The sequence below is a fragment of the Pongo abelii genome, chromosome X (genome assembly GCF_028885655.2).
Source record: "Pongo abelii isolate AG06213 chromosome X, NHGRI_mPonAbe1-v2.0_pri, whole genome shotgun sequence".
Lineage (NCBI taxonomy): Eukaryota > Metazoa > Chordata > Mammalia > Primates > Hominidae > Pongo > Pongo abelii.
In genome coordinates this window covers 141,751,319-141,775,808 of record NC_072008.2, presented here as the reverse complement: position 1 = coordinate 141,775,808, position 24,490 = coordinate 141,751,319, and positions in this window count along the sequence as shown.

Genomic DNA, 24,490 nt, shown 5'->3' with positions numbered 1-24,490 from the left:
GCTCCCTATAATTTTGAAGTGAAGAGAATTTCCTTCCAAAAGCTAAGAAAAAAGAGGGAGCTTTTTATATTTAATAAATCTCCCTTAATAAAAGCTGTACTTTTGTTTGTTTGTTCTTCCCCCTGAGAAGGAGGATGAATTAATAACTCACCAAAGTATTTAGTATGACAGTCCTGGTTTTTGCAGCAGCTCACATTGTTGTAGCTGGTATCTATAACTGCCTTCTTTCACTACCCATTTCTCATTCCCTTTGCCCTGAGGTAGCATGTCAGCTGGTCATGATGCTTGGTCTGGCAGGATGACTCAAACCTTCATTACTGAACAGTCTGGACCAATAGATATCCTGCCTGGATTGGGTTGCTGTAATTTTCCATTAAGTGTTATAAACATGGGAGGACTAAGAAGCTCTCTAGACATATCAAACATACTCTTTTTTAGCCCCTGGTGTAGTGCAATTAATCCCCCTTTGGTTGTCAGGTTCATCACCGCCAGCCAGTAGATGACCCCCTCCTTTGACTCTACATGGAAAGTGATGAAGAGACCAAAATGGCCTGCTGGCAGTATCAGTCTCTTTTCAATGGAGTCACTGTTGTGTGCCTTGTTGAAAGCATTTCTTCCTTTGGAACTAAGACTTCTAGTTCAGGAGAGCCTAAAGTCAGAAGGACAGGAAGCATTTATGCTAGTGGTTCACGGGGGGAAAGTGAGCAGAGACACTCCCAGTTATACCCCTTCATTCTAAGACGAATGAATCCTGACTATTGGAGAGAAAGCAGACTATGTTGGATGCAGACATACAGCAAACACTGCTTCCTAAAAGTAATTTCTCAGACCTGCAAGGTATTGCCACCTAGCTAGCACTGTAACTGAGTTGTACAAGGCCATTCCAATTTCTGTTCATCCAGTCACTTTAAGATAATGGAGGACACTTTGGGAGGCTGATTTGGAATAAAAAAACAAGGAGGCCAAGACAGTATCATCTCTAAAAAAAAAGATGATGGGGGATAGGGAGATATGGATAATAAGACCAGTGAATTCCTATGAACACGGGCTCATCACTGCACTTTATTTTCTGGGAAGCGAGTGCCTTGTTTGGAGGTGATGCTGTGTGGAATACCATGACGGTAAATAAAGCATTTTCTAAGTGCACAAATGTTGATTTTCTGGAATTACTGTGGTTGGGAAGGAAGATCCATATTCCGAATAAGTGTCAATTTGAGTAAGAACACAGCCCTGTCCCTTCCATAGTGGAAGTGGTCCAATGTAATCACCTGCCATCTGGTAACTGGCTGATCACGCTGGAGACAGGTGCCATATAAGAGGCTCAGTGTTGCTCTCTGTTCTGGCAGACTGTACACTCAGCAATGACTATGTTGTAGAATTTTGCTCCATAGTTCAGCTAAAACTGAGTTCTTTTCACACGAACAGGGAAGATTAGGTTCGCGGACACATTGAAGGGTGAGGAGCTGAATTTATTGGTTGAAAAGGAAAAATAGGAAGGAAAAAAAAACTCTCAGCAAAGCGAGAGGGAGTCCTGCTAACAGGCCCCCACCTCACAGATTGATTCTGGGCCACCACACAAGAATCGAAGAGACCAGGCTCCACACCACCACCCCTGCACAAGGTGCAAACTTCCCGTAGCTCCACACCCTTCCCCCAGTACTCATGTCACCATTATTAATAAAGAATCAGTTGAGAAAGGGCTAGGGAACAGTGCCAGTTCTTCTCCTGGGTGCAGGTTTCATTCGGGAGCAGCAGTCAGGTTTCTCAACTTTCAGGCCATTTTAGGCTTGAAGGCGGGGTTTCACCGGGGACCCTTGGCTGTCTCATGTCTCTATCAACTGTAGCCCGATTGGCCTTGGTGAGTGGAAGTCCATGCTACTGAAGCATAATCTCTATCCCTGGCCACCTTGGCCACTTTCTGAGCTCAGGTTTTGACACCGGTGTTGGGGAAAGAGGCTGATTAATATCTAGATAATAGGTACTTTATCCTTCAGATTATTAAAATTCTCCTCTACAGAGGTTACCCTTTGCTGAGAACTCTCATGAGACCTAAGTATCTTCACATTTTATATCCATTTGGACTACTCTATCCACATATTTCTTCCCAGACCTCCTTGTCATACATTTTCAATCATGTGTCCACAAAGTCCTTGATCATACAGCCAATAAACGAGACACGGCCTAAACATGGATACATACTTATAGGTCTGGCCATCTCTCCTCCACACAAAAACACTGCTCAAGCATCTTCCCTCTTGGAGGATTTCCCTTCACCACTGTCCGTCAGAGCTATCCTAGTTGGGCTTGTCGTAATGAAGCTGTCCACTTCTGGCTTTTGTGGTAGGCAGGCATTATGAACAGACTGAATATTTGTGTCCTCTGAGAATTCATATGATGAAACCCTAACTCCCAATGGGATGATATTTGGGGGTGGAGTTTTCGGAGGTAATTAGGTTTAGATGTGTTCATGATGTTTGGGTCCCTATGATGAGATTAGTGCCCTTATAATTAGAGAAAAGGGAATTTGTTCTTCCGTGCCTCTTCAACATGTGAAGATACAGCAAGGTGGCTGACTGCAAGCCAGGAAGAGGCCCCCCACCAGAATTTGAGCATGTTGGCACCCTGATCTTGGACTTCTAGCCTCCAGAACCGTGAGAAAGAAATGTCTGGTGATGAAGCCACCCAGTCTGTGGTATTCTGTGATAGCAACTCGAGCTGACTGAGACAGCTGTAGTCTGATTCCCCAGACTCCCGTCTCCTGTATACTTGATCAAGCAATAATCCAAATGCTGCTATGGTGAGATTTTGCTGGATAATTAATGTCTCAAGTCAGTTGACCCTGAGACACGAATGTGGTGTGGGTGGGCCAGACCTGGCAGGGGAATCCTTGAGAAGCAGAGCATTTTCCTTACCAAGGAGCAGAAGAAGAGGTAAGGGAATCAAAGTGCAAGAAGGATGTGACACAGCAGGCCCGCTTTGAGGATGAAGCAGTGCTCCCAAGAAGGTATAGGATGGCTCTAGGTGTTTAGTGCAGTTTCTGGATGACACCCAGCAAAAAAAATGGGAACCACATTCCTACCACCTTAAGGAACTAGGTCTAAATGGGCAATAACCTGAATAAGCTTAGAAGTGGATTATTCCACAGTCTCCACATCAGCACCCCGCCGGCCTGACATTTTGAGTTGGCCTTGGGAGACATCCAGCGGAGAGGCCGGTCGAACCTTCCTGGTCTTGACTTGCAGAAGTGTGGATAATAAATGTGTGTTGTTTTAGGCTGCTCAATTTGGGTTAATTTGTTATGTGGCAATAGAAAATTAACAGTGGTACTGCCAGCCCACTTTGTAAAGTGGGAATTGTAAAGAAGGAATTGAATTGTAAAGAAGGAATACTAGTAAGCCAGGCCTAGGAATTTTTTTATTGTTTGTTTTTCTGACAACTCTGTTCGTAAGGAAGCCGCCCTTGGAGCCATAGTTGTGGGTTCACAGAGCTTTTTCTTGTACTAGGCCAAACTCAGAAGTAGCAGATTTTCCAGTCATTAAAAGATAAGTCACAGCAGCACACCCCAATGAGGTACATGTTACCACAATCAGAACCTAAGGAGGCCCACTATTTCTTGTGTCCCCTTTGAGAGGTAGGAAGGGTGAGATGTACCAACTTGCTGTTCATCTGATAAGTACTATGTTGACATACGTCTGAGCACCTGACCACTAAATATTTCACTAAGTTAAAAGGCCCCGGATTTTTTGTGCAAATTAATACTTCGGTTGTCATGTCAGTATTTTACCAGTGTGTCTAGAGTAGTTGCTAAGTCCTGCCCAATCAGCATAATGTCCTCAATGCAAAGAAATGGTGTCACATGGTGGGAAGGAAAGGAGATCAAGATCCCTAAGGACTAGTTTGGGACATAAGTTTATGATGCAGGACACTTTCTTGACCTCTTCACAGGACTCGTGACAGGGGTGCCCAGCCACTTTGGCACCAGCAGGAGCAAACTCCTTTTCCTTGGGCCCACCACACGCCACCTCTCACGGGAGGGAGCATGTAGGCAAGTGAGTGTGGCAACTGGCCAGCTGCTTTGGCACTCGCAGGAGCAACCTCCATGCAGGCGCTGTGGCACCATCCAGGTAGGAGTGCCTGCGACCCCAAGGCCCCACAGTGCATGTTACAATGCTCTCTTAGCTCCACCATCCACGGACAGCAGTGTGTTATCAGCTCAGTGGGAGCTTTGCCTCATTCCGTGGGGTGGCTGCCCTCTGTCAGCAATGGCAAAGGGTCAGTGTGACAGCCTTTTTGGGTACCCATACTTAATGGGTCCCAAATTCTTGTCTGGTGCCCAAGAAGAATGAGGTCACACAGACTAATTGAAGGATGGTGAATGCAGAGAATTTTATTTTGTGATGAAAGCAGCTCTCAGCAGTGAAGGCAGCTGGAAAGGGGACGTGAAGGGCAGGTCGCTCTCCACTGAAGTCAAATCGCCTCTCTGCCTCTCTCCTCTGAAGTCAAGTTGCTTCTCCCCGACCTCTAGCTGTCATCTCTGAAGTCAAGTCACCGCTCCCTGATATCCAGCTGCTTCTCCTCTCTACTGGTTGAATCTGGGGTATTTACAAACATGGGACAGGGGGCATGGTGGGCCGTAGGTAGTTGTGGAAAAGGCAACATTCAGTTAGTAAAAAGACATTATTCAGAAAAAAACAATTGGCAGGGAGTGGCCAAGATAGGAGAGAACTTGTCACTTCAGGCTTTTCAGCTTGAAGGTGGGTTTCACCAAGGACCCACGCTTGTCTGCCTAGAGTTTCTCTGCCTCCTGCCTGTATCACTTAGAGAGTTGATATAAGACTGAGGTAGGAAGGAAAAGGGTTTTGCTGGCCTTGCCAGCTGAAAGCAAACAGTTCCTCATGATCTTTAAAAAACATGTATAGAGAAAAATGCATTCATATGATCTCACACACACACACACACACACACACACAAACATATATGTGTGTATATATGCATATATAATGTTAAATATCTATCTAATGTTAAACATCTGTATAAAAGGGAGCTGTTATGTAAAATTGGTCTGATATAGTATTTTTACAGGACTATGCTGTCTGTACAAGGCTGTTATCTCAGTATAATACTGGACAAGGAGAGAAACATTTCTGGACTTGCTAAACCATATTTTGTGCTAGAAGAACAGAGTGGAAGCACCCAGTGAGGGTGCATTTTCCGAAATACTGCCCTCAGTAAGCAGAGAGGCTCTCACCCCAAATAGTTGAGGCTCCTGGGTCTGGGCAAGGAGCAGCTCTGCAGCAGGCAGGCTGGACATTTGGCTTCTTAGACTCTGTTCCAGCCTTAGCTGCCTGTGACCTGGGATTTGTCTTTCCCTTCTTGGGGCCTCATTTGTAATATCTCTGGAAAATGGCAATCCTGGGATAACTGATGTCTGACGTTCCTTGTGACCTTGACTGTCGTGTCTGGGGAGATTGCTTTCCCTGGCCACAAGAGCACTGTGTTTCTGTAATTCCTTTATTCTAAAGATTTTTGAAAGCCACTTTGTTGGAACACCAATCATTTCCCATCAGGAGCTTAAAGCAATCTTCAGACACTCGTTATGATGTTTCCTTCATTCAACAAATGTTTCTCGAGGGTTTTCCAGTGCTGGTTCTCTCCTAGACACTGGGGAGATGATGGTGAAAAGCCCACATGGTTGGCATTTCACCATCTTATGCATTAGGGTGCCTCTGGTTGCAATGAGCAGAGAATCTCCCTGCCTGTGGGAGTGGCCCAGGGCATCACACAGTGAGAAGTCCACAGGGCAGCAGGCAGGGTAGGGCCAGGACTTGGTTCAGATGAATGAGGCAAAATTTTGGGGGAAAGCAAGGCACTTGGTAATCAAGATGAGGAGTAGTTTGCCATAATTTTTCAAAATTCAAAATTAATACAAAACATCCACGATGAACAATGTATCAAAATTTAAAATAAAGGCAGGATTTGCCCTTGCACCTGCAGAGCCCTGAGCGTTGTGCACATGGAGGGGACACATGGGTGCCACAGGCCTATTACTGAAAAACGTCTCATTTGCAATTTTCTGTGAAGGCCACTACTTCCTTCTGAGGGAAGGTGGCAATTGTTCTCTTTCTATGCTCATGGAATCCATAGTGCCACAGGGTGGAAAAAAGAAATAGTTTGATTTAATTACAAATATGTCTGTGCAATTTTTGAAAATATTCTTAAGAACCCTCAAGTAGGTCATGCAAATTTTATTCCTTAAAATATTTGACTTTTCAGAAATGGAATTTCATCAAATAACAAACATTTTCTGAAAAAGTATTCTTTCCCAGGAAAATAGCAATTATCAAGAAACTTTTGTACTTTATTCACTGAAGGCAGTTATGAAAATTACACTGGTGTTCATTTTTAAAAAAATTAATTTTTGGCCGGGCGAGGTGGCTCACTCCCGTAATCTCGGCACTTTGGGAGGCTAAGACGGGCAGATCATGAGGTCAGGAGATCGAGACCATCCTGGCTAACACTGTGAAACCCCGTCTCTACTAAAAATACAAAAAATTAGCCGGGCATGGTGGCAGGCGCCTGTAGTCCCAGCTACTCGGGAGGCTGAGGCAGGAGAATGACGTGAACCTGGGAGGTAGAGCTTGCAGTGAGAAGAGACTGCGCCACTGCGCTCCAGCCTGAGCGACAGAGCGAGATTCCGTCTCAAAAAAAAAAAAAAAAAAGAAAAGAAAATTAATTAATTTTCAAGAGTTTTTAAAAGTCAGATTTGTTCAGAAGCCTGGTGTGAAATTTTTTACTCTTCATAACTATTTTTTATCTTTATATAAATTTTTACTTACATTGGTGTAACGACTAAATATTTTAAATCACACAAGTATCCATAATTAATATAAATTATTTGATTATGTGTTAGCACATTTACTCTACATGGACTATATCAATTAAAAGTAAATATTTTTGTCAGTTATGCTACAATTATTTAGACAGTTAAGGCACCAAAGGTAAGTGATGTAATGTTCAAGAATGAAGTAAAATGCATGTGGAAATTCATCAAAATTACGGGAGTCACTCAGTTATGAGATCGACTAGAAAAAAGTATTGCAGCTACTGAAAATAAATGTTTCCCTGTCATTGACATTATTAGAATACAGTTACCCTCAAATCCACTGAAAACTAAGGAAACTTTTTGAAATTGTGAGAAGAAATTGAAGGAGAGTGTTAAATATTTCAGAAACATGTTGACGTGAGTTTGAGCTAATGAAACAAAAGGGGTTTACTAGAAAGAATATGGACAAAACCAAGAACAACATGCAGATTCTAATGTATTCATTTAATGACTGGAGATTTTTTAAAATACAGGTGTGTGGCCGGGCACGATGTCTCACACCTGTAATCCCAGCACTTTGGGGAACTGAGGCGGGAGGATCACTTGAGCCCAGGAGTATGCGACCAGCCTGGGCACCATGGCGAGACCACATCTCAGCAAAACATACAAAAATTAGCTGTGTGTGGTGGTGCACACCTGTAGCCCTAGCTACTGAGGAGGTCAGGAGGATTGTTTGAGCTCAGGAGATCGAGGCTGCAGTGAGCTGTGATCCCAATAGTGCACTGACTGGGCAACAAGCGAGGCCCTGTCTAAAAAAAAAAAAAAAAAAGACATTTATTCCAAATAATATATGTCTTTATCTGGTTCTCTGTGAATATTTTTAGCAGTAATGTGACAGAATCAGATGTATGAAACTCAAAAAAGGGGGTTCACAGATTGGAAGAATTGAAATAGAATTTGGAAACATGAGAATTTCCTCTTCCAGCATAATGCTTTTCCAAAATGGAGGCATATTATGGTATGTATATGCAGACTCATAGCTTAATAGATGATGGTTTGCAGAAGGTGATGAAATCAACAAAAGTGGTAGAATATTTCGGAGTGTTGTTGACGGCTGTTCTGAGACATTGGTTCTTGCTTTCTTAGTTTAAATGAATTTAAACAAGAGGCACATAGCAAAGGAGATGCAGCATAGAGTAATTTATTGCAAAGGAAAAAGAATATTTTGAAAGTTAGCTGCAGAACACACACCGAGAAACACAGAGAGGATTCAGGGCTGGCTGCTTGTAAGGATGAGACAGCATTCATTATTATTGGGGAAACTCCCTTTATGGCAGTCTTACATGATTATTCGTAAGGAAGTGGGAAGATGTGTTACTAGTAAACATGTTCTGGGTGGTCCTCTGGGTGTACATGCCCATCCATGCTTGTTCATACATCACATGTCTCGTTAGCATTTTAAATCTCCATCCAGGGGTGTGTTTTTACTATTACAATGAGCAAAGGGTTAGTTTGAGGACAGGTGAGATCAAAGTGCACATGCTCTCTACAGAGGAAATTCCCTACTGAAGACAGCTTTGCTTGAATGAGCTTAACTACAACGTGAATGCTGAGGCTTATTGTGTTGGCTGTACGGTCCCCACGGTTGCTGCGTGCCAAGGGCATGGTCACTTGCTTGACTGCTTATCCTGCCTCAATTCCCCCCTAAGAGATCTTAGGGCCTATCATCATATGGGAGGTTGAGGGGCTAGGTCATTTCTTCTGAAGCTGCTTCCTGCTGAGTGGGGCGTTGTCCCTGCCTAGCCTGGGCGCTAAAGTCTCTTCCAGCCTGATCTAACGTGGGGTGAACCATGTTGTTCACGGGACTGGTGGGCAAGACATGAGATAACTCATTAGGAGACCAAGGTTGAAAGCCTTGCAAAACCATCTTGTGGACCTGAAATTACTGTAAGCAAGAAAGTAAGAAATCAGGACTTTAAACAAAATTGGACCAAAAGTTAAATCTTAAAATATTTTAATGACTGGCAGTATTAAAGGGAGCAAGGCAGACAATAGCTAATGCTTCCAATTTCCCATGGAAGTTACTAACGTGTATTGACTGTTGGGGCTGATATCCCCATTCTGTGGGCCAGTGAGTTTGTCCCTGGAGATGTGTTAGGAGCCAGGCCAGTCTTATAATGGCCCAGATCTGTCATATCCCCAAATTTTGGTATTTATGCAAAGTCAACAAGGTTTAGTTAAGTTTTTGTTTGTTTGTTTGTTTTTGTTTTGAGACAGTGTTTCACTCTTATAGCCTAGGCTGGAGTGCAATGGCACAAACTCGGTGCACTGCAATGTCCACCTCCTGGGTTTAAGCAATTCTCCTGCCTCAGCCTCCCAAGTAGCTGGGATTACAGGCATGCGCCACCACACTCGGTTAATTTTGTATTTTTAGTAGAGATGGGGTTTCACCATGTTGGTCAGGCTGGTGTCGAACTCCTGACCTCAAGTGACCCACTCGCCTCGGCCTCCCAAAGTGTTGGGATTACAGGTGTGAGCCAAAGTTCCCAGGCCTGAGTTAAGTTTAATAGACTAACGGTATGGTTAATTACTTCCCCAGCAGATAGTCCAGTCTCTCTAAAAGTCATTAGAGTGCAGCAGGCAAGTACCAAGAAAATGAAGATGTTACTTATCTTCCAGATGGGCTTTATCTGGAATTGTGTTCTTGAATAGAAGCTTTAGAGCCCCTGTGGGCTGGCAGGTGTAATTAGTAGCTTCCTCTGGTTCCTGCAAAGGTTTATTGCAAAGTTGAATTCTGATCACGTGAACCCGACTGGCTATTCCTTGCAGCTCGACAGCCATTGGGGTGGTTAGTAGTACTTGCTAAGGTCCCTTCCATTTAGGAAGAAGTGGATCTGCCAGGGGGGTCTTCCTTCCAAGTTTTTAATAGGACCGAGTCTCCAGGCAGGACTTGCGGGATGTTTATCGTTTGTCCAGGTGAGGGCAGCACTGTATTGCTATATGCCTGGATAGCCTGCTGTGCCAGGCTCAGATTTTTAATTTTTATTTATTTATTTATTTGGATAGCAGAGTGTCACTCTATCACCCAGGATAGAGTGCAATGGTGCAATCTCGGCTCACTGCAATCTCCGCCTCTCAGATTCAAGAGAGTCTTCTGCCTCAGCCACCTGAGTAGCTGCGATTACAAGCCCACTACCTTGCCTGGCTCATTTTTGTATTTCGGGGGTTTTGCCACGTGGCCCAGGTTGGTTTCGATTTCCTGACCTCAAGTGATCCGACCCCCGCGGTCTCCCAAAGTGATGACAGTACAGCCAGGAATCACCACGCCTGGTCCCTGGCTTAGATTTTGAATCTATTGTATAGTAGACTGGGTTTCCAGTTTGATAAACAGGTCTAAGGTAAGGAAGGGTCTCCCAGAAGTCATCTCAAACGGACTAAGTTTTGTCTTTTCTTGGGGTGCCACTCGTATTCTCATGAGGGCTATAGGCAACAGAGTGTACCAAGACTCAGAAGTTTCCTGGCACAGTTTTGCCAGGGTCTGCCTTAAAGTTTGATTAGTCCTATTAACCTTGCTGGAGGATTGTGGCCTCCATGAGGAGTGGAGATGAAATTTAATTTCCAAAGCTTGGGCTATCTATTAGGTTATAGTTGCAGGAAAACAGGGTCTTTTGTTGCTTTGCAAGGAGCAGAGGAGGCCAAATCCTGGTATGATCACTTTTGGCAGTGCCTTGACCACTTTTGTAGCTTTCTCTGTTCTGGTGGGGAAAGCTTCTACCCATTCCAGAATGGTGTCTACAAAAACTAAAAGGTATTAAAAAATCTTAAAGGTGGGTATTTGGGTGCAGTGAATTTGCCAGTAGCCACCAGGATAGGTTCCTCGCCACTGGACTGAGGTTAATAAAGTAGGGGACCCTTGTTTTTTTGTTGTTGCTGTTTGTTTGTTTCTTTTTCCAGAGACAGAGTTTAGCTTTGTCGCCCAGGCTGGAGTGCAATGGCGCGATCTCGGCTCACTGCAACCCCCGCCTCCCTGGGTTCAAGCGATTCTCCTGCCTCAGCTTCCCGAGTAGCTGGGATTACAGGCACGTGCCACCACGCCCCGCTAACTTTTGTATTTTTAGTAGAGACAGAGTTTCGCCATGTTGGCCAGGCTGGTCTCAAACTCCTGACCTCGTGATCCTCCCTCCTCGGACTCCCAAAGTGCGGGGATTTTAGGCGTAAGCCACCGCGCCCGGCCGTTGTTTTTTTGTTGTTCATTTTCCCCCAAGGTAATTTTGAGAGCAAAATTCACAGGCCAGAGTGACCTTTTTTATTGTGGTTGCCAGGCCTTTACCTGTAAAGTCACGGTCCATCCAGGTGGTCATAGCATCCTGCCCATATGGATGGAATTATGTAAATTTTTGACAATTTATCATGATGGGACTGAGGAAGCAAGAGCTATTGGCCTACGAGCCACCAATCCTCAGGTGTTAGGCTCCCCTGATTTTCTTTAGCCCATGCTATTTCTTCCATAGTATAGGACGGATTATACCAAGAGAATGGGATGGGCATGGTGTCTCATGCCTGTTATCCAGTATTTTGGGGTGCCAAGGCAGGCAGACCAATTGAGGCCAGGAGTTCTAGATCAGCCTGGATAACATGACAAACCCCTTCTCTACTGAAAGTACAAAAATTAGTGGCATGATGGCACGTGCCTGTATTCCCAGCTACTAGTGTGGCTGAGGCAGGAAAATTGCTTGAGTCCAGGAGGGTGCAGTGAGTTGAAATCAGGCCACTGCACTTCAGCCTGGGTGACAGAGTGAGACTCTGTCTCAAAAAAATAAAAAATAAAATAAAATGAAGAGAATGGGCAGAGAGGAATAAGGCCAGCTGGGCTACAGCTTCCATAGTTGCCATCCTGTCTTCCCTGCCAGCCCTTGCGTTGTCCAATGAGACTGAGGAGTTTCCTTTTTGATGTCTCTGATCCTTTTTCTTTTTTGATATCTTTGATCCTCTTGCTTAAGATCATGCACAGCCTCTAAAAGCTGCAGTATTTCTGTTCCATGTTCAATGGGGGAATCCCTTGCATTTAAAGACCCCGTTCTTTATAGATAGCAGGATGTGTGTGAAGGACAATGCAGGCATCCTTGGAGTCAATGTATATGTTAGTGTTTTTCCCTGATCCAGAGCCAGGGCCCTGGCCAGGACAATTTTTGTGGCAAGGACAATCTGCTTTTTGTGCTGAGGCACTAGGTGGCAGTGCCTGGGCATTTGTTTTTTGGTGCACACTAACCACAGTGTATCCTGCCCTTCTTTTTCCATTTTCCATAAAACTACTGCCATCAGTGAACCTTTCATTGTCAGGATTCTTGAAAGATGTATCTCTGAGATCTATTCTATCTAAATAGACCTGGTCTATGGTTTTAATATAGGAATGAGTTAGGTTCTCTGAGGAATTGACTGGCATGAGCAGAGCTGGATTGAGGGTGCCACAAGTTTTTATAGTAACCTTGGGGAGTCCAGGAGGAGAGCCTGATGTTTGGTGAGTCTTCCTCTTGAGAGCCAATGGTGGCCCTTTATTTCTAAAACTCCCTGCACTTAATGCAGAATAAGGACCTCTAAAGTGTGTCTAAAAGTCAGTTTTGGGGCTTCCTCCACCAGAATGGCAGTGGCTGTGACTGCCCTAAGGCAACCAGGCCATCCACAGGCCACAAAGTCCATGTGCTTTGAAATGTAGTCAGCTGGACGAGGTGGTTCTCCCAGTTTTTGGCGAGGACTCCGGGTTTCTCTGCCACATATAAGGTGCATAGATTTTCCAAGTCATGAATTTCCAGGGCAGGAGCCTCAATAAGGGCCTTTTTTATGTCTTGAAATGCCCTGGTTTGTTCTCTTTGCCATCGTAGGGCTCAGCATCAGGCCATTTAATGGCCTCATATAGAGGATGAGGCATTAGCCCAAATCTCAGAATCCAGATTCTACAAACTCAGACATTTCAAGAAAAGTTAAGAGTTGTCTCCTGGTTTGGGGACCAAGCAACTCCGTTATGGCTGGTTTTCTTTCCCCTGAGAGCTTCCTTGTTCCAGGGGTTATAATGTCCCCTGAGTAAGTTACTCTCTGTTTGGTTAATTGTGCCCCCTTTTTTTGAAACCTTATATCTGCTTGCTCCAAGCAAATTTAAGACTGTAATGGTATTCCTGTCAGGTGTTTCCTGGGTTGGATTACATATTCAGTTGTTACCTAAATACTGTAGGAGGCTGCCTTAACTAAGTTGTAATTCTCAAAGATCTTTGCCTGGGGCTAGTGCAAACAGGTGAGGGCTATCTTGAAAGCCCTGGGGCAATACTATTCATGGGCGTTTCCTATATTTGTCCATTCAAAGGCAAATAGAAACTGAAAGGACAGGTGCCCTGGGATACAAACAGATGGCATCTTTAAGGTCTAGTACACTGCAACATTGGCAATGTCTTGGAATTTGGTTAACAAGGTATAGGTATTAGCTACTAAGGGATGAAGAGGGTTCCTGCCTCGTTTATGATCCTCATGTCTTGTGCCATTTGATATTCTTCATTTTGTTTTATGACTAGCAGAATAGGAGTATTACAAGGTGATTGGCAGGACACTAGTAAGCCACGTTGTAAGAATTTAGAAATTAAAAGCTTCAATCTTTTCTTAGCTTCTAACTTTAGGGGATATTGGTTTTCATTGGGGTACCTATTGGGGTCCTGTATTTTAATGACCACGGGTTCAGCCCAAAGGGCTCTTCTGAGTACTCTGTCATCCCAGATGGCAAGTTTTACTTGTTCTAAGATCGATATAGGGAGGTGATCTGTTGGCCCTACAGTGAGGACCATTTGGGAGGGACTGGTGCCTTTGAGTGATATGATGGCTTCCATGATATTTAATAAATCGCTCTCTAAGAGCAGGGTAGGGCACTCAGGAATAAGCAACAAGAAGTGTTACTTAACTGATCTCTTTAGTGACATGTGAGTAAGGAAGTAAAATATGAAGAACGGGGTTTCCCATTGACCCCAGCTATGGTACAATTTTGAAGGTCACTGACCCAACTGAGAAGTTAATACAGAGTAGGAGTCCCCGGTATTGATTTTAAAAATCAGTATTCTTACCTACCACGTCATGGGTCAGCCGGGGTTCCAGATTGGTGACTGGAATGTCCTTTTCAATGGAGGCTGTCTGGATCCCTTAGCCTCCTCCGTCTTGAGTTAGTGCCGTCTTGAAGGAGGATGTCCCCTTTCCCCTTCAGGGCTCAGGAAAATCCATTCCCCAGTGGCTATCCTGTTTACAGACTGGGCATGGCCCAGGGGCAGTTGCGTGCACCCTCTTTCCTGGTGCTCTGATTGTTTGCATTTAAAGCAGTCTCCTTGATTGTTTGTTGACCGGCTTCCAAGCTTCAAGATTCCTGGGGGTGACTTGAGGTTCCAAGACACTACTGACAGAAACAGCTATCTTTTTAGACTGGGCTTTATCTCACCAGTTCTTGCACTGGAGTCTGCCTTCCTCTTCAGCCAGATTCCTATTACGAAACACACCAAAAGCCATTTCTAATAATTGAGGTATAGGTGTTTATGGCCCTTATTGTAATTTCTATAGCTTTCTCCTGATATCTGGAGTAGACTGGCCAATTAAGTTTTGTCCTGGTAACACTTGGCATTCAGCAGATGTAGGGTCTATGTTGGTATACTTTTGGAAGTCTCCTTTAAGCTCCCCTGAAAGAAGGCAGGGTTTACATGTTTTCTCTGTGGGACTACTTTGACTTTCTCTTAAGAAACAGGTTTTTTAACACATTGTCTGATCCCTGCCAGGAGGCATTGCACCATGTAGTCCATCCCTATTCTTTATTCCTCCAGTTAAAGGAGGAAATCCAATGTTGTAATTCCAATGTGGGTCCTGGGAGAAATCAGCAATAGCTGCCACTTCATGGGTGGCAGGCTGGTCAGCTGCCCTGCTATCTATGTATCCCTGACTGGCTAGCCAGATTCTCTATTGCTCCTGTGGAGTACAGCAATAAAAAGGACAACTTGTATACCTTTCCAAGTTAAGTCAAAGGCCAAAGTTAGAGCCTGGCATGCATTGGTAAATGCACTGGGTTCTTCTGAGAACTATCTGTGGTTTTGCTTTTACTGGATTAGATCATTCATTGAGAATGGAACATGTATTCTAATGGTCCCTTCTCCATTTGGACTTCCCATAAAGGGAGCAGATTCTCTGGCCCTGGATGGTATGAAATCCCACTGCGAGTTATTCCAGCTAGGCTAGTCTGCAACGCACAAGGCGAAGGAGCATAAAGAGGAGCATAAACAGGAAGTGAAATGAGATTACATTTCACATAAGACTCTGATAGTGTGGGGGTGCTGAGGACTCAGAAGGAAGTGAGGGTCCCTGACAGCCCCTATCTGGAGCCATCTTTGTGTCATGGGACCTGGGTTCCCTTCCCTTAATAAAAGAGGATCTTCTAATGCATCTGCGTGGCTTCCTTGCTTACTGGGTTTCAGCCCACAGGTGCCACATAGAGCTGGGTTTTCTTATAAGGCCACAAAGGCCTCCACATAAGGTACTTCAGGGCACTTTCCCTGGTTTGTACAGAAAAGATCTAGCTGTAGGATGGTAATAAAGTTCACATTTCCATTTTCTGGCCATTTTTCATTGTTAGCTGACTTTTTCCCAGGCTAAACAGTGTTACAAAAGAAAATATGTAAATATGTAAATATTTACATAATATGTAAAATAGCTCATCTATTTTTATGTAAAATATTATGTAAAATATTTACATAAATATAAAATATTTACATAATATGTAAAATAGCTCATTTACAAAATATGTAAAATAGCTCATCTCACCCAAATTATTCCAGCTTTTAAAATATACATCCCAGGGGTGTTTCATTAAGAGTATTGGAGATGGCTCCCGTGGTGCCAAGAGAATCCTGCAATGACAGACACATATACAGAAGACCAGGAGGTCATGGCTGTCCCTATTAGCCAAGCTGGACCACGATGCAGTACAGGGCATCTGCCTGAATTCCCATAAACCGAGACCCTAGGAGGTCACGGGTGTTTGCCATGCACCATCCTAGGTCTCACCAGAACTGGATATCTACAGCCTTGACCAAGGTGGCCATCACTGCCAGCTGGGGGGCCCAGATGTCTCACTGACAAGACTTTCCCTACTTCACTGGTTTGCCATTTGTTATGCCCAATTATAATAACTGGAATGCCTGGATGCAATCCCTGGGACCAGGCATCTGCTTGACTGCACATCTTTTTTTCAGCATAGAAAGTTTGTTAAAGGACAATCTGAAGTTGTATGAAAATGAACAAAGTCTGGAGGGATAGGGATTCTTAATGTGGCCCTCAAAACTCTGTTTTGTAAACAGAAAATCGGATTAGAAAATAAATCACAATAGCCACTAAGTGGCAGTCAAGTATTGCCAGAGTGACAACAACAGCGCTGAGTCTGAAATGTGGCCAGAAAGACGTGAAACTAAGCAGCAAAATAGCCTGAATATTGAATATTGAGAGAAACCCACATGGCTAGTATAATTATGAATAGTACAGAAGTAGCAACAAAAAGGGCAGCCGAGAGAGACAGAGACAGGAGGACTGCTTGAGACTAGGAGTTCAAGACCAGCCTGGGCAAAATAGAAAGACCCCATCTCTACAAAAAATTTAAAAAATATAATAATAAAATAAAATAAAGCAAAATGGACAAAATGGGAAACAGTTATTTTGGCAGAGGAAAGAGCAACTACAAAGGCCCAGCAGTAGACATATGCCTGTCATGTCTGAGCATTAGAGATATACCTTATGGGGTTACCATAATACACTTATCTCACAGCTTGACCTCTTCACTTGGTTTTCAGATGCTAGCATCACTCACAACGTCCATGAAGCTGGATTGCCTTCAGCACAGGGATGGATGGGAGGGGGACAGGTGGGTGGCAATAAGTGAGGCTGGGAATACGAAGCAGGGGCCTCACCATGCAAAGCTCTTCAAACTGCCCCTTCTGTGATTGCATCTTTAGTCCTTCTTGGTTGAAAAGTCTAAGAATATGGTTTGGGTTTTTGTTTTTTGCCCTCCATCCACAATATCCACCCTGCCCATTGTGGAGGTAGGGCTGGCCAAGGAAGAAGCCCGTTATTCCTCCAGTTCCTCCAGTAGCTACAGCCTGGGATTGCTCTTGCTGCCAACCTGCTAGCTGATGCACAGGGGATGAGCCCTCAGCCTATGTTCACAGAATTCCTTAAAGCCCTTTTCCCTAGACATGGTCCAGCTTCGTGGGACTGCACTGCTACTCAGTTTCCTTGAAAAGCACTCCTGGACCCTGTAAAACCTGGAGTCTACAGAACATTCCATTCCATATATTTTTCCAAATTCTGCAACTTATAAAACCTTGCACATATTTTTCCATAGAAGGCCAAAACCTCCTCTTTATATCTCCTTTTCTTCCCTGTTTCTTAAAGAGATTGCCCAAGGGGCACCAACTGGATTAGATTCTTCCAGTAAGCCTGCTAGTTGGGCTCTAGGCTCTCCCCTTGGAAACTGCAATATTGAGGCTCCAGGACCTGCTAGCAAGCTCTGGCCTTGTAGATGACAGATTCCGGTGTCCCAGGAGCACCAGTCCATCCTAAGTCCTTCCTTCACGGTTCAGAGAAAACCCACAGTGGCTAAGCTGAGTTCTGATGCAGTCACTAGCTCTTTGGGTTCAAACGTAGTTTTGTACAGCACACTACTGGCTGCATAGCAGACACTGGGAAAAGGCAAATATCTATGTTCCCGTTTTTACATTTCCTTGGGCATGACTTTTACTAATCTCCCTCACAAGACTTGCAGAGCACTTGGAACTTTCTCAAATGGAAAGATCTCTGCATACATAATTTTACGTTCTGTAACAACTTATTCAGAAACTTCTTCATTCTGGTTCTGAGACTAATGCATTACATACATTGGATATCCCACTTGTGAAAGTCAACTTTAAGAAGAACATCAAGTATATTTGTGGACCATCTACACATCTGTGGGTAAAACCTTGTGGGAACCATGCTTTTCCACCATCAGAGAAGACCTACTTTAAAGCAAAAGCTCTTTTGAGAATCATCAGGTTGTGTCTAGCATGGCAGCCTGGGCAGGGACATTATACCACAGGTTATTGTCATTCTCCCCTCACCAAGTCTCCTAAAAACATCTGCTGGCTCTGGTGGCCCTGTCTGGTTGTCCTCAACCGTCAAGATTTGGATTTACCATTTACTGACAGTGGGACTTGGGTCATCACCTCATCTTCTTTGGCCTGAACTTCCTCACCAGTAAAATGGGGTGAGCAACTTCTACTCCATGGAATCCTCAGCAAAAGTGAAAGAGGTGTAACATTCCAAGTGTCTGTACCATGCCTGGGCATAGTTGGCACTCAGAAAATTTGTGGGCTAACGATGAGCGCAAAGATGAATGATACTAGCTGGGCTCATCAGTGCTGCATGACAACTACAGAGAGACAGACTCTGATGACCCCTAACCCCCAGGAGAAACTGAAAAGGTACAGAGATGTCCACCATGGAGCGCAGCCTGTGGACAGGGCAACAGGCACTTTGGAGGCAGGAAGACAGCCCGATTTAAGATGCTTGACTTGAGCTTTAAGCAGAATCTCCACTGTTTAGTGTGAATTGATTTTTTCTGAGTATCTCCCCTGGAAAAGAGACTACTGTTCTAGGTGTAGGTTTTCAAAGTAAGGACATCCCTTTTTATACAAGCTCTGTGTTGCAGTAACATAAAGCATCTGCCAAGGGACACTTAGCCTTCTATTACAGTCTCTTGAACCTGGTTCAGAGGTGCATCATACTTTAAGGTGAAAGGAGTTTTTGCCATGGACTTCTCCACTTGGCAACAAAAAATCTTCACACTTTTCAGTTTGTGGATTTCAGTTTAGTAAGGAATCTAGCCACCCTTTTGTGTAGTAGACTCACATTGCTGTAGAGTTCTTAGAGCATGGGCAGTGGAATTAGAAACGCCTGGGTTTAAATCTGGGTTCAGCTACCAGCCAGTTGTCTGACCTTGGGCAAATGACTTAATCTCTCAAGGCTCAGTCTCCTCAGGGGTTAAGTAGAAACCATAGCTCCTATCTCAAAAGGTTGTATGGGAATTGAAGGTGAGCGTGAATGTAAGAAGTCATAGGCAATGCCCAGCATGTTTTCATTGCTCATGAGATGTCCTCCCTGGGTTTGTACAGCATATAGGAAGTGGTTATGGCCAAGTACCTAATAGTCATTGCAGCTCTTGGGCAGAGCGAAGTTCAGGATGGGTCATTTGCTGATTTTCAGTGATCTGTTCTGGAGTAAACAGAGTGAAGTCTATCCCGGAAGGCCAGCAATAAGCTGAGTGAGGGTAATTTGATCCTGACAGGAGGGAGCTTCCTAGGAGTACTCAGAGCTGAGAGGCTGTGGCAGAGGCAGAAGCAGAAGATGGGAGCTAAGCCTTCCTTCTCCTGAGAGACCCTATAAGAGACGAGTGAGTGGAGAAAGTTCTGGAACCAGGGTCATGTGATGAGTAGAACAGGATGGAAGGCTGTGTGTCAGGAGGAGCCTAAAGCTGGAGTGTATGATGAGGCTGCACTGGACAAGTGGAAAGTGCTTTGGGTTCAAGACAGAGCTGGAGATGAGGTGCTGCTACAGGTATGCACTTATGTGCCTATGGCCTGGCACTAGTTACTTAACCTCTCTGTGTTTCCATATCCTCTTCTGTAAACAGAGGATGATAACAGCAGCTATTCTCTAGGATTGTGGTGAATAGTAAAAAAAAAAAAATCCATAATTCATTTATTCAATATTGACTAAAAACTCTCTAAGTGCCAGGTACTTATCTAGGCATGAAAAAAACAGTGAACTGAACTGTTCTCATGAATCTTACATTCCAGCTGAGGGCAAATGCACTAAAGAAAGAGAGCAACTATGGAATATGTTATTGGCCAAAAGCAGAAATCAGGTGGAGAGATGGAACATGAGTGGATGGTACTTTGAACCTGGTAGTCAAGGAAGGCCTCTCTGAGGAAGAGACATCTAACTTTAGTCAGGTGTAAAGGGCCTTGTGCATTTAGATTTGCTCTGAAGGGCTCAGCTTCTGCAGAGTCCCCTCTCCTCCAAGGTCAGAGAAAAAGGAAGGACACGGATTTTAGTAAGTCTTCCTTCAAAACCCTATAAGACTCAAGTTTCCACCAGCCCCAAACTAGAGGGTACGTGGGTGTGACCCATTAGTAGGCATAAAATTTACCTTAACAACTACTGATTTTTTTTAATGCTGATAGGCAGAAACCTAGAGACTTTGTGTGCAAATAGTTCTTGAGGGTGGGGTATGAAGTGGAAGAAAAATTGATTCACACCAAATTTATTGCTATATAGTCATTAAGCCAAGGGTCATTAAGCCAAGGCTCTGGATTCAGTGTTTCTCTTTGAGAGGATAAGGATGGCTCTAGCAGTTTGCTTGGTTGGTTAGCTAAAATGAGAAACTGAATGTTGACTATTGTCAGTTAAGAAGTTCAAGGACTTCCTTGATATACTCCAAAGGCTTAAGGACACTGGAATGTGAGAGTGAATTTATCCTGGAAGAACTGCTCAGCCACGCTGGATGTCCAGATGATGTGACTTTCACCAAGGCTGCAAGAAATTACTTTGTAAGGGGAGCCCAAAAGTCTGTGAGGAGTTTGTGGTGGCTCTCTTCTTTAATCAGACATTACTGCAGGCTTGCCCTTGAGGAAAGATCATGCTGCACTGCCAAATAACAATGCTGTGAATTGTTGTCCCGACCTTCCCCAACAGACCTGTGGCCAATTATTAGTGTGGCAGGTCATGGTGGAGAAGTAAATAATCAGAATTCTCAGGAATTACTTGATAATGGCTCTGAACTGGTACTAATTCCAGGATACCCAAAATGTCACTATGCTCTTCTAATAAGAGTTGTAGTTTCTGGTAATCATGTGGTTTTACATCAGGTAATCCATGTGGTTTTACATCCGGTCCAATGTACAGTGGACTAAGTTGGTCCATGAATCCACCCTCTGGTTGTTTCCCAGTTTCAGAATGCATAGTTGGGATCATACTCAGTGACTGGCAGAATCCCCACATTGGTTCTATGACCTGCAAAGTGAGGGCTACTATGGATGGAAAGGCCAAGTAGAAGCCACTAGAACTGCCACAATTATAAAAACTATAATCCACAAGCAACACTACTTTCCTGGAGGGACTGCAATAATTGGTGGTAACACCAAGCATTTGAAGGACACAGGTTGGTGTGATTCTTCAGCCATCCCTTTCAACTGAGCTATTTGTCCTGTGCAGAAATATATGGATTTTTGGCCAGGCACAGTGGCTCATGCCTGTAATCCCATGACTTTGGGAAGCCGAGGCGGGCGGATCACTTGAGGTCAGGAGTTCGAGACCAGCCTACAGTTTTCTAGAAATTATTTCATGAAGCAGGAGAAGGTATCAGGTGGCGATCTGAAAACACTCAAATTGAGCTCACGAAAGAAGGTACAACCAAACCACCTTCTTCCCTTGATGACACTATGCATGCATATGAAAATCAAGTAGGACAATCCAACTTATAAGCAAACATACACAGATCCCTGGTACTCATGGCTGGAATGCCACGTGCTGCCGTGTTAATGTGCCCTGGTGGAAAAGCTAACAAGACGTTATGAAGTTATGGTTGGTCATTTTCCATCCTCTCGTCACAGACGTTATCAGTGACGGTGGCATCTGGAAACCAAATGTAGAGGTGGAGCTGTGAAGTAAGTGCATTATTTTAACCCCACAGGTATATTCTTCTGATACTCAGCTTCTAAGAAATTATTGCATGAAGCAGGAGGACATGACAGGTGGCGATCTGAGACTCCTCAAATTGATCTCAAGAAAGATAATACAACAAAACCACCTTCTCCCCTTCATGACACTATGCACACATATGGAAACCAAATAGGACAATCCAACTAAAAAGCAAACATACACAGATCTCTAGTATTCATGGCCAGAATACCAGCTCCTGGTGCAACAGTTGAGAAGACGTTACCTAGTTGGCATTGGCCATTTTCCATCTCCTCTTCATGGACATTGTGAGTGATGCTAGCATCTGAAAACCAAGTGAAGAGGTCGAGCTGTGAGATAAGTGTATTATGGTAACCCCATAAGGTATATCTCTAATGCTCAGTTTCTAGGAAATTATCTCATAAAGCAGGAGGATATACCAAGTGGTGATCTGAGACCCTCAAATTGAGGCCAGGAAAGATAATACACCAAAACCACCTTCTTCCTCACCTGTCCTTCTTCCCTATGAATGCATGTGGAAACCAAGTGGGATGGTACAAATAATAAATAAACATACACAGATCCCTGGTACTCATGGATGGAATACCAGTTGCTTCCATATTAATGAGCCCTGGTAGAACATTTGATAAGATGTTTTGAGGTGCTGGTTGGCCATTTTCCATCTTCTCTTCATGGATATTGTGAGTGAAGGTAGCATCTAGAAACCAAATGGACAGGTTGAGCTGTGAGAAAAGTGCATTATGTCAACCTCATAGGTATATCCCTCTCATGTTCAGTTTCTAGGAAATTATCACATAAAGCAGGAGGAAATACCAGGTGACGATCAGAGACCACACAAATTGAGCTCGTGAAAGACAATACAATGAAACCACATTCTTTCATTTATGACACTGCATGCATGTGAAAACCAAGTAGGATAGTAGAACTAGAAAAGAAACATTAGGATAGTACAACTAGTAAACAAACATACCCTGATCCCTGGTACTCATGGGTGGAATAACACCTCCTGCCAAATTAACAAGCCCTGATGTAACAGTTGACATTATCAGGTGCTGGTTAGCCATTATTTATATTCTCTTCATGGACATTGTGAGTGACTGCAGTACCTGGAAAGAAAATGAAGTGGTTGAGCTATGAGGTAAGCACATTATGTCAACCACACAGGCTTACCCCTCTGACGCTCAGTATCTAGGAAATTATCTCATAAAGAAGGAGGATATAACAAGTGTCAATCTGAGAACCCTAAATTGAGGCCAGAAAAGGTAATACAGCAAAACTGCCTTCTTCTCTCATGACCCTATGCATGCATATGGAAACCAAGTAGGACAGTACAACAAGTGAAAGAACTTACATTGATCCCTGGTACTCATGGATGAAACACCAGCTGCTGCCATATTAGTAAGTGCTGGTGGAACAGTTGCGACGACATTATCGGGTGCTGGTTGGCCATTTTTTGTCTTCTCTTCATGGACATTGTGAGTGACAGTAGCATCTGGAAACAAAATGAAGAGGTTAAGTTTTGAGTTAAGTACATTATGTGAAGCCCACAGGTATATCCCTTTTATGCTCAGTTTCTAGAAAACTATTTCATAAATCTGGAGAGGATATGCCAGGTGGTGATCTGAGAACACTAAAATTGAGCTCATGAAAGATAACACCTGTCTCCCATGCATGACATGAGGCATGCATATGAAAATCAAGTAGGACTGTTCAAATTATAAGCAAACATACACTGATTCCTGGTACTCATGGCTGGAATACCAGCTGTTGCCAAATAACTAAGCCGTAGTGGAAGAGTTGACATGACATTAGGTTGTGGTTGGTTATTTTCCATCCTCTCTTCACAGACATTGTGAGTGGCAGTAGCATCTGGAAACCAAATGAAAAGGTTGAGCTGTGAGGTAAGTATATTATGTCAACCTTACAGGTATATCCCTCTGATGCTCAGGGTCTAGGAAATTATCCCATGAAGTAGGAGGATACACCAGTTGATGATCTGAGACACATCAAATTGAGCTCACAAAAAAGAATACCACAAAACCACCTCCTTCCCTTTATGACACTATGCATTCATATGGAAATCAACTAGGACAGAACAACTAGTAAACAAAATACACTGATCCCTGGTACTCATGCCCGGAATACCAACTGCTGCCAAGTAAATAACCACTGGTCGAACAATTGACAATATGTTATTAGGTTGCAGTTTGTCATTTTCCATCTTCTATTCACAGACACTGTAAGTGACAGTAGAACCTGGAAACCAAATGAAGAGGTTGAGCTGTGAGGAAGCGCATTATGTCAGTCCCACAGGTATGTCCCTCTGGTGCTCAGCTTCTATTATATTATTGCAAAAAGCAGGAGGACATGACAGGAGGTCATCTCAGATGCATCAAATTGAGCTCAAGAAAGATTATACAACAAAACTTCCTTTCCCCTTTATGACAATATGCAGGCATATGGAAACCAAGCAGGACAATTCGACTTATAGGCGAACATACACAGATCATTGGTGCTCATGGCTGGAATATCAGCTCCTGTCATATTAAGACCTGTTGGAGCAGTTGAAAAGACGTTATCAGATTGGGGTTGGCCATTTTCCATCTTCTCTTCAGGGACGTAGTAAGTGATGGTAGCATCTGGAAACCAAATGAAGAGGCTGAGTTGTGAGGTAAGTGTATTATGGTAACCCCACAGGTATATCTCTCTGATGCTCAGTTTCTAGGAAATTATTTCATAAAACAGGAGCATATAGCAGGTTGCCATCTGAGATCCCTGAAATTGACACCAGGAAATATACAACAAAACTACCTCCCACCCTTTTTGACACTATGCATACATATGGAAACCAAGTAGGATGGTAATACT